Here is a 9,878-nt window from a genome sequence, read left to right as displayed (position 1 = left end):
GTAAGATGTACAGTACACACTGGGACCTTGTTGGAGAACACAGGGTTTACTGGTATCAAAAGACATCGTGAAGAACTCATCCAGGACGCATTTACACCATGGAGGCAGGAATGATCAGTGTGAAGAAACCCAACACACAAACACACACCTGTCTACAACTTGCCGATGAAGAGCCTGAATCTTTCTCATGCTGGGACTACTACTGTGCTGTTGCCTCATGTGGACACATACTGTTTGGAAACGGGACCAAGCTGGACTTTGAACTTAAGTCACTTTCTAGCAGATGTTTCTCTGTTAGTCAAGAGTGATGGGAGTTTACCAAGAGGGACTCTCTTTGCGGAATCTTTGCTTATAGAGGGTGTTGGTTGGTCCGACTTCTCGTTATTTTTTTTTCCACTAAAACTAAAAAAATACTACATACTGAAAGCTCTGTTTCTGCTCTACAGATGAGAAGGATTATTTTGTCTTGGTGTATTCTTGAGTGGAGCTGGTACTCACCTTCATCCTGGTGTTTTCCTGGCTTTCTCAATGTACAAGATGAAGAAAGATTACGGGTAACTTGTACTTACATATTTAGCAGCGGTGCTCACTGAGCGTGACTTAAAAAATAAGATTTTCTCCATTTCAGAGTCTCAAGTGAAACCTTATGCTTCCTCCACAGCAAATGCAGAGGTGAATGTATTTGAACTTTACACACAGTGTACATACCACAGTCTTTAACCGCCTTGTGGACAGTTGTGACTCTTAGGTATGCATTTGTAATCAGGGTTACCAAGATGCAGACAACCTCCATTATGCGGCTTTGAACTGTCGACCTGCCCAACAGATCAAGAAGAAGGAACAACACCAGGGAGAAATGTGTGGTACTCCAGTGTAAAGCAGTAGAAGAACATTTTTTATTTTCATTGTGTAAATAAGGTGTGTACGTTTCGTAGAATCTCTTGGAGATGAACGCAACGTGAAGAGTCTGTTTGTAGCTTCCATATTAAAGCTTGTAAACTTGCATATTCTTTGTTGTTTTTTGTCCTGGTGGTTTTCCAAGAAGAAACACAGGATATACATACCTTTTTTGTAATTAAACATAGAAATAACACAGATAATATAGATAATTTTGGCTCACTGCATGTGCTGCCTCTTTGTGTATGAGAACCACAACATAGATAAATTGAACTATTTGTCTTTGTGTATTTTCTATGTACGTTTTGTATGATTGATACAAACCAATTCTGTTTCTGGAAGACTTGTCCTTGAGACAAGGTGTGTGGAATGTGAGGGTCACCCCCTGATAGTGGGCATATCAGGGTAGGGCTGCACGATATGGCCTTAACCAATATCTCGATATTTTGAAGCATATCGCGATACAGATATTATATCTCGAATTTTTGTTGTTGTTTTGTATTGTTTATTCTAATGAATAATAATGTCATTATTACTTGATAGCAGATTGAATGCTCAGAATCAATGTAAAACAGTAGATTTACACTGCTGTATGAGACATCACCTCTTTATAGCATTTTAACACTTATTTGTTATGAATTTTAATACATTTCATAATGTAAATATGAGCTTTAAAGCTCATAGCTCCAGGTCATGTGACCTATGGCTCAAATCAGTGTAGAACAGTTCGATCTACACCGCTGTATGACACACACTCTTTTTGTTTATGAGTTTTACCTTGTCATATTTTATTATGAATTTTCAATAGATTTCATAATGGTACATAGGAGCAACTGAGCAGTGCAAGATCATACTTGGCTTATGAGACACACTTTTTTAAATCAAATTTTAATCATTCTTCATATTTTATAAAAAACTATACATTTAACACCCACGTCTTATTTTGAAATAGGCTGACTTTTCCAGTTTCTCAAAGTATTGCCATAAAGTCGCAATAAGGGCGCACTGAAAATATTAGAGCAGCTGACGTGACCACGCGAAAACGAGAGACGCTGGCTTGACCGCATTTGTTTTCTTTCGGAACCAAGTCGTCCGTCTCCATCTTCAATTAAGTGCCTGGGCTCTTCACTCACTTCTCCTCACTTGATACAAAAAGTACGCATGCGCGCATGATTTTTTCTCGGTGGGCGGGTAGTGTGGCTGCGTGCTGTGAGCAGCGACCAGGAGTGAGTGAGGGGCGAAATTTCAGAGAATAAATGCAGACGGCGTAAAACATTTACGGGACAATACTCGATGGTCACAGATAAGTCCAATCCATACAGCTCACTGTAGAACAAGCCGCGATATATCGAGTATATTCGATATATCGCCCACCCCTATATCATGGCACTGTAAAGTATGTGACTGACCTCATACATCCATTGTCAACAGTGTAGATTATAATAATTTGTGAACTTAGAGGTTTGGATTGGGTAAATGCAGTATCCTGCCAGTGCTCAAAGTCGTGAGAAGTCAGTCAGTGATAGTTATCTCTGCTGTTAACCAAAATTGAGGTCATTCATGTGTATGTATGCGATTTTTTTGCTACTGTGTGGGAAAGTTCTTAGTGCTTTACATTTGCTCAGCCACCTCATGTCACGATACAAAAGCAGATTGTGAGTAGCTGTCGTAATGAGCGATGTTGGACTTGATGTGGAGCCGTCGCAATGTTCATTGTTGTTTAAAGCTTTAACACCGTCTGATGAACAATGCAGTGTAAGGACATCATCTGAGGTGCAACAGCAGACCAACTTTCTGCCAAACTATTCTACTCCTGCCATAGATAATTCTGCTGTATGTATATGCTTATTTTTACTTACAACAGAAATAGCTCCAGTGTAAGACAGGGGTAGAATTTCTATCTCAGATCATTTATCATCACCCAGAGTGCAGTTAATGTTTTTGAGTATGTGAATGTCCTTTTCTCAAGACCTAGCATAGTCAAAGGGAAGCTGCTGTAGATCCATGCATGACCACACCAGAGAAATACGGCTCCGATCAGAAGACCCAGTGAAACTTAGCACCTACCTTTCCTGTGTCCTTTACAGGAAAGCTACTCAGCATGGTCGAACCAATTGTGAAGATGGGTTTGGATTCCCCGTGTGCTACATCTGTAAACATCTGCCCAATATGCGTTACCACAAAAAAAATGGCTCACTCCTTAGCTATTTCTAACACTTTATTCTGTAGTTCACTTATTTCTCGGCTATATAGGCTAGATAGACCTCTGTTAGGTTGTTCCCAGACATGGCCCATGGGCTGCCAATTAAAAGGTCGTTTTTACACCAAGCTTTTACAGCTTGCGTTTCCCAAAGACTGTCATAAAGATGATTTCAAGCAATAGTGAAAAAGTTGAAAATTCAGTGGAGTGGATAAAGTGTCTTCCAGCCTGTAGTGAATGTAATGGATCAAAAGAAAATACAACTTGGTCTCATGTGTGACTGTCTTCTTCCAGTCACAGGACGTCATAGTGAGAAAGAGGCAGAGGTGTTTCCAACTGGTATACAGACCATCAGACACTGTGAATGATTGCACAGTCATATAGCCTTTACATTTGGAATAAATTACCCTGAAATGAACTTTGTCTGATGTGAAGCATATATGTTTTTACTTATTTATAGTCAAGTTTCAGAGAAATTCAAGTTTCAGAGCAGTCAGTTAAGACTCAGAAAATTGTCACGGTGAGTTCAAAAAGACACAAGGGTATCTCATCTTGATACACTCTGTCTTGACTTGGTTTAGCTGCCGCAATAGGCTAGGGCCGGCAATGATTCACCCATTCTGGATGGTACTAGCTGCCATGCAAGGTGCAAGTTTTAGGAGCTAAGAGGTTGAGGATGAATCACTTTTCTCAACCTGTCTCAAGTGGCCGTCGAAGAATTACAGTTTTTGCAACTTCCAAGCGGAGGCTGCTGCTTGGAAAAACCAACACTGTCCACTGTTCTCCTTTTTTTTTTTCTTTTTTTTTTAGATTTTTTTGGCCTTCCCAAGCTTTATTTTTTGATAGAGACAGCTGAAGAGTGACAGGAATGTGGGAAGAGAGAGATGGGATGAATTGCGGAAAGAGCCACAGGTCGGATTCGAGCCCTGGGCTTCCGCAGCAAGACATGAGCCTTTGTACATGGGGGCTGCTCTACCAACTGACTAAAGACACCCCCACTTTTCTCTTTTTGACAAAGATACGTTCATCCATAAACAGCACCCAAGGCTTGACATGTTGTTTCATGTAGCCAGACATGAGCAACAGTGTCCAAAACATATGGCCCGATGCTCATATTAAAACAAATTGGGATAGCAGTGCAATTATTTAAAAATAAAAAATTTCCTTAGCAAAGTTATCCAGTAGTCGGACTGGAACCTTGGTGAGCCAGTTCTGGCTTCTAGGCAGCACATTTGGATTAGCTTCAGTACATTTTATGGAAATCAGTTGCTGATTTCTCATAAATCTGTTGTTTTTGTCCTTTACATTTGAGTCCTGGTTGATTAAACCGGGGTGTTACTGGTGGTAAAGCAGCTACTTTGTCAGAAATACAACAAGGGAGTGATCATAAGAGCTTCCTTCCTGAATAGGATATATGTCACTTCAGACTGGCCAATCACACGTAGTCTTATCTGTGAGAGTGAAGAAAAGATAAACTGTCTTTTCACTCAAGTGAAGATTTGAGCACGATGACATCTCCAAAGTTTCTTTTCTACCTGACCTGTTTGTTCTTGGAGAAAATAGGTGAGTTTTTGTGTTTTTATGGCTGTAGGTTGTATTTTTATATGGTATATGGTCCACTTAGTGTCATTGCTCTCATACTTTCTCATCTTGTACATTTGCTTTCTCTCTACAGTGACTTCAAGTCAGCACTAACCTGAATTTGTCCCATCAGTTCAGCAAGATGGGGGTTTTCTATCAGCTAATGTTGGTGATAGCCTAACTTTGCATTGTTTCTATGAAGATAAGGACACTACAAGACTTACTGGTACAAACAAACTCAGGACAGAAGCCAAGGCTCATCTCACTTCTATAAGTTCAACCAAAAGGCACTTTTCATAATGAATTCAAAACGATCACGCTTCACACTGGATACTGGAAATGGTAAAAACACTTGAAGCTCAGATTTACGCATTTCAGACTCAGCGACTAACTACTGCGTGAAAAGCTTTTCATCCACTTTTGAATTTGCCGAAAGCATTACTGTCAGTGTAAAGGGTTCAGGTTCAAACATCCCAGCTTTGGTCCATCAGTCAATCGTGAGACCACCAGCCAGGAGGCCTGTGACTCTGAACTGTACAGTAAACACTGGGACCTGTGATGGAGAACACAGTGTTTACTGGTTCAAAGACTCTGAAGAATCTCATCCAGGACTCATTTACACCCATGGAGGCAGGAATGATCAGTGTGAGAGGAAACCCAACACAACAAACACACCCACCTGTGTCTACAACTTGCCGATGAAGAGCCTGAATCTTTCTCATGCTGGGACCTACTACTGTGCTGTTGCCTTAGTGGACACATACTGTTTGGAAACGGACCAAGCTGGACTTGAAGGTAAGTCACTTTTTGGACTAGGTCGTCTCATGGATAATAGTTTGTATAGTCACTACCTAAACATGAGATGTCTCCTGTTGTCTGTCTTTCTGCAGATGATAACTCTCTTTTCTTGGTGTATTTCTTGAGTGGCACTCTGGCATTCATCACCATCATTTTTTTTGGCTTATTTGTGCAAGACAAACACGAGAAGCAGCTGCCGTTGGACAGGTAATTATCCTGTTGCATCTTAGTTTATGTTGAACTTTACTGAACGTGACTTTAAGTTTTTCATTTTGCTTTCAGAGTCTCAAACAAGCTATTCAGCTTCCTCCACAAGCAGAGGTATTTCCTGTTTAGATGACCAATGTGTTACAGTTCAAGCTTTTTAGAATTGACATTTCTGTGGTGTTTATTTTTGTCATGGAAGATTGTGTTTTTTTCTTCTTCATAACCAGGATTACCAAAAGAAGATAACCCTGTGACGCTCTTTTAAGAAAGAACCGGTCAACAGAAGAAGAAGACAGAGAGACACACATGGACTGAATGTGTGTACTTCAGAGTAAGCATTAAGATGGCAAAATGTCATCTTTCTCTGTGGAACAGAACATTACTCCATAAGTGTAATATGGCTTTGTAAATGTGATTTTGGCTTGAATATTATGACTGCATTGCTTTCTAACAGACCCATGAAACAGCTTTTACAAAGAACACGTGAGTGCAATGACTTCCTCTTACTCTTTGGTCAAACAGTGGTAATACACGTCAACAAACCATATCTTTCTGTGCTTTGGTGCTTGTATACATTATGCAACTGTAATTTTTGTAAGTGTTTGTGTGTGTGGTTTCACACGGAATTTGTTCCTTGTAACCAAGTCATTTATTGAGTTTATGTTGTGTCTTTATCAAGTTGCTACTTAATGCATTTCAGTTGCTGCACTAGCCACAATGTGTGTGTAAGTGCATGTGTTGGTGTGGCATGTGGGTGTGTACCACCCAACCACAAACATTTTCTGTCAGTGTGGTGGGAATATGTGAACGTGACAGGATGATGTGGGCCAACAAACAGGAAAATCATAGGGGGTTCTTATAAGTGATATCTTGCATAAACATGAAATAACACTGAGAAAAATACAAAAAACACTTCAAAAGATATTTTAGGAGTCTCTTTGGAGGACTGGGTTCAGTTAAGAGGAAAACAAAAGATGATGTGAACAACGGTGGAAGAAGTATTCAGGTCTTTAACTAAGGTAAAATACTATGGTGTATGTTAACGTCCCAAAACCTTCACCACAGACGATCGAATCACTCTAAAACATATCTCTCACTGTGTGACTGTCTTCTTCCTGCTCTGTCCTGATCTGTATTTTTCCGCATGTCACAGTGATGTGTATGAGATAGATGGCAGAAGTGTTTTTCTGACTTGTATACAGGCTATCAACTATCTGAGGTGGTTGAATGATTGCAGTGCACATCACAGCCGTACATTTGGAGTTAATTGCCTGCATTGAACTGTCTGATTTGACCATAATAGTTTTTACTTAATATTATAGCAAGGTTCAGAGAAATCCAAGTTTCAGGCGTCAGTTACGACTCAGAAACTCTCCGGTGACTTCAAAAAGACACAAGTGTGACATGTCATCTCAGGTCACCACATTCTCACCTTCAAACCCTTCCACGAATTACTCTGAGACCCGTTGACTGCTACCCCTCCCACATACGCGCACACACACACACACACCTGCATACTATTTGCTTTTTTTCTTCAGTGCAAGCAAGATCAAGAAGACCACGAGAACAAAACTAACAATGAATGTGTGTACTCCAGTGTAAAGAAGTAGAACAGGAACGGTGAATGTTGTTCATTTGAAAATATATTTTCAAAAGTATCATTGTATTGATCATCTTCAAAAGATAAGAGTTAACCTTTGCCAAGATTTAAGCTTTTCTAACATTGGCTATAGGCATAATTAGTAGCCTGTACTGTTTTGTTCTGTTTGTTGTCTGTGTAGTTTCAAACAGGATGTCTTCCTCAAATAAATTACCCTGAACATGAACTTTGTCTGATGTGAAGCATATATGTTTTTACTTAATATTATAGTCAAGGTTTCAGAGAAATTCAAGTTTCAGAGCAGTCAGTTAAGACTCAGAAAATTGTCACGGTGAGTTAAAAAAGACACAAGGGGTTATCTCAGTCTTGATACACTCTGGTCTTGACTTGGTTTAGCTGCCGGGCAGGGCTCGGCAATGATTCACCCATTCTGATGGTACTAGCTGCCATGCAAGGTGCAAGTTTTAGGAGCTAAGAGGTAATGAGGACTGAATCACTTTTCTACAACCTGTCTCAAGTGGCCGCTCGAAGAATTACAGTTTTTAGCACTTCCAAGCGGAGGCTGCTGCTTGGAAAAAACCAACACTGTCCACTGTTCTCCTTTTTTTCTTTTCTTTTTTTTTTTAGATTTTTTTTGGCCTTCCCAAGCTTATTTTTGATAGAGACAGCTGAAGAGTGACAGGAATGTGGGAAGAGAGAGATGGGGAATGAAATGCGGGAAAGCCACAGGTCGGATTCGAGCCCTGGGCTTCCGCAGCAAAGACTGAGCCTTTGTACATGGGGCGGCTGCTCTACCAACTGAGCTAAATGACAGCCCCACTTTTCTCCTTTTTGACAAAGATACGTTCATCCATAAACAGCACCCAAGGCTTGACAGTGTTGTTTCATGTAGCCAGACATGAGCAACAGTGTCCAAACATATGACCCGATGCCATATTAAAACAAATTGGGATTAGCAGTGCAATTTATTTAAAAAAATTAAAAAATGATTCTCTTAGCAAAGTTATCCAGTAGTCGGACTGGAACCTTTTGTGAGCCAGTTCTGGCTTCAGGCAGCACATTGGGATTAGCTTCAGTACATTTTTATGGAAATCAGTTGCTGATTTCTCATAAATCTGTTGTTTTTGTCCTTTACATTTGAGTCCTGGTTGATTTAAAACCTGGTGTTACGGTGGTAAAGCAGCTACTTTGTCAGAAAACAACAAGGGAGTGATCATAAGAGCTCCTTCCTGAATAGGACATATATGTCTTTCAGACTGGCCAATCACACGTAGTCTTATCTGTGAGAGTGAAGAAAAGATCAACTGTCTTTTCACTCAAGTGAGAAGTTGTGACAGATGACATCTCCAAAGTTTCTTTTCTACCTGACCGTTTGTTCTTGGAGAAAATAGGTGAGTTTTGTGTTTTTATGGCTGTAGGTTGTATTTTTATGGTATATGGTCACTTTAGTGTCATTGCTCTCAACTTTCTCATGTCTGTACATTTGCTTTCTCTCTACAGTGACTTCAAGTCAGCCGATAAACCTGAATTGTCCCCATCATTCAGCAAGATGGGGGTTTTCTATCAGCTAATGTTGGTGATAGCCTAACTTTGCAATGTTCTATGAAGATAAGGACACTACAAGACTTTACTGGTACAAACAAACTCTAGGACAGAAGCCAAGGCTCATCTCTACCTTCTATAAGTTCGACCCAAAAGGCACTTTTCATAATGAATTCAAAAACAATCCACGCTTCACACTGGATACTGGAAATGGTAAAAATCACTTGAAGGTCTCAGATTACGCATTTAGACTCAGCGACTTACTACTGCGTGAATAGCTTTTCATCCACTATTGAATTTGCCGAAAGCATTACTGTCTAGTGTGAAGGGTTCAGGTTCAAACATCCCAGTTTGGTCCATCAGTCAGCATCTGAGACCACAGCCAGGAGGCTCTGTGACTCTGAACTGTACAGTACACACTGGACCTGTGATGGAGAACACAGTGTTTACTGGTTCAAAGACTCTGAAGAATCTCATCCAGGACTCATTTACACCCATGGAGGCAGGAATGATCAGTGTGAGAGGAAACCCAACACACAAACACACACCTGTGTCTACAACTTGCCGATGAAGAGCCTGAATCTTTCTCATGCTGGGACCTACTACTGTGCTGTTGCCTCTGTGGTCACATACTGTTTGGAAACTGGACCAAGCTGGACTTTGAAGGTAAGTCACTTTTTGGACAGGTCGTCTCATTGGATTAATAGTTTGTATAGTCACTACCTAAACATGAGATGTCTCCTGTTGTCTGTCTTTTCTCAGATGATAAAGACTCTTTTTCTTGGTGTATTTCTTGAGTGGCACGCTGGCATCATCACCATCAGTGTATTATTGGCTTATTTGTGCAAGACAAACACGAGAAGCAGCTGCCGTTGGACAGGTAATTATCCTGTTTGCATCTATAGTTTTATGGTGGACTTACTGAACGTGACTTTAAGGTTTTCATTTTGCTTTTCAGAGTCTCAAGCAAGCTATTCAGCTTCCTCCACAGCAGAGGTATTTCCTGTTTAGATGACCAATGTGTTACAGTTCAAGCTTTTTATAGAACTGACA

General features: G+C 40.3%; 1 protein-coding gene and 3 pseudogenes across 1 annotated transcript in view; 3 read left to right on the top strand and 1 right to left on the bottom strand.

Annotated features, from left to right (window-relative positions):
- Window positions 1–877, top strand: part of LOC113747658 (uncharacterized) — a 1,856-nt pseudogene extending 979 nt beyond the window's left edge.
- Window positions 1–9,878, bottom strand: part of LOC104937123 (prostaglandin D2 receptor 2) — a 170,862-nt gene that overhangs the window by 120,289 nt on the left and 40,695 nt on the right. The window lies entirely within an intron of this gene.
- LOC113747657 (uncharacterized) lies at window positions 4,606–5,687 on the top strand (annotated as a pseudogene).
- LOC113747656 (immunoglobulin kappa light chain-like) lies at window positions 8,692–9,840 on the top strand (annotated as a pseudogene).

Source organism: Larimichthys crocea, chromosome XIV, assembly GCF_000972845.2.
Source record: "Larimichthys crocea isolate SSNF chromosome XIV, L_crocea_2.0, whole genome shotgun sequence".
Lineage (NCBI taxonomy): Eukaryota > Metazoa > Chordata > Actinopteri > Sciaenidae > Larimichthys > Larimichthys crocea.
This window is presented reverse-complemented; position numbering and strand designations above follow the sequence as displayed.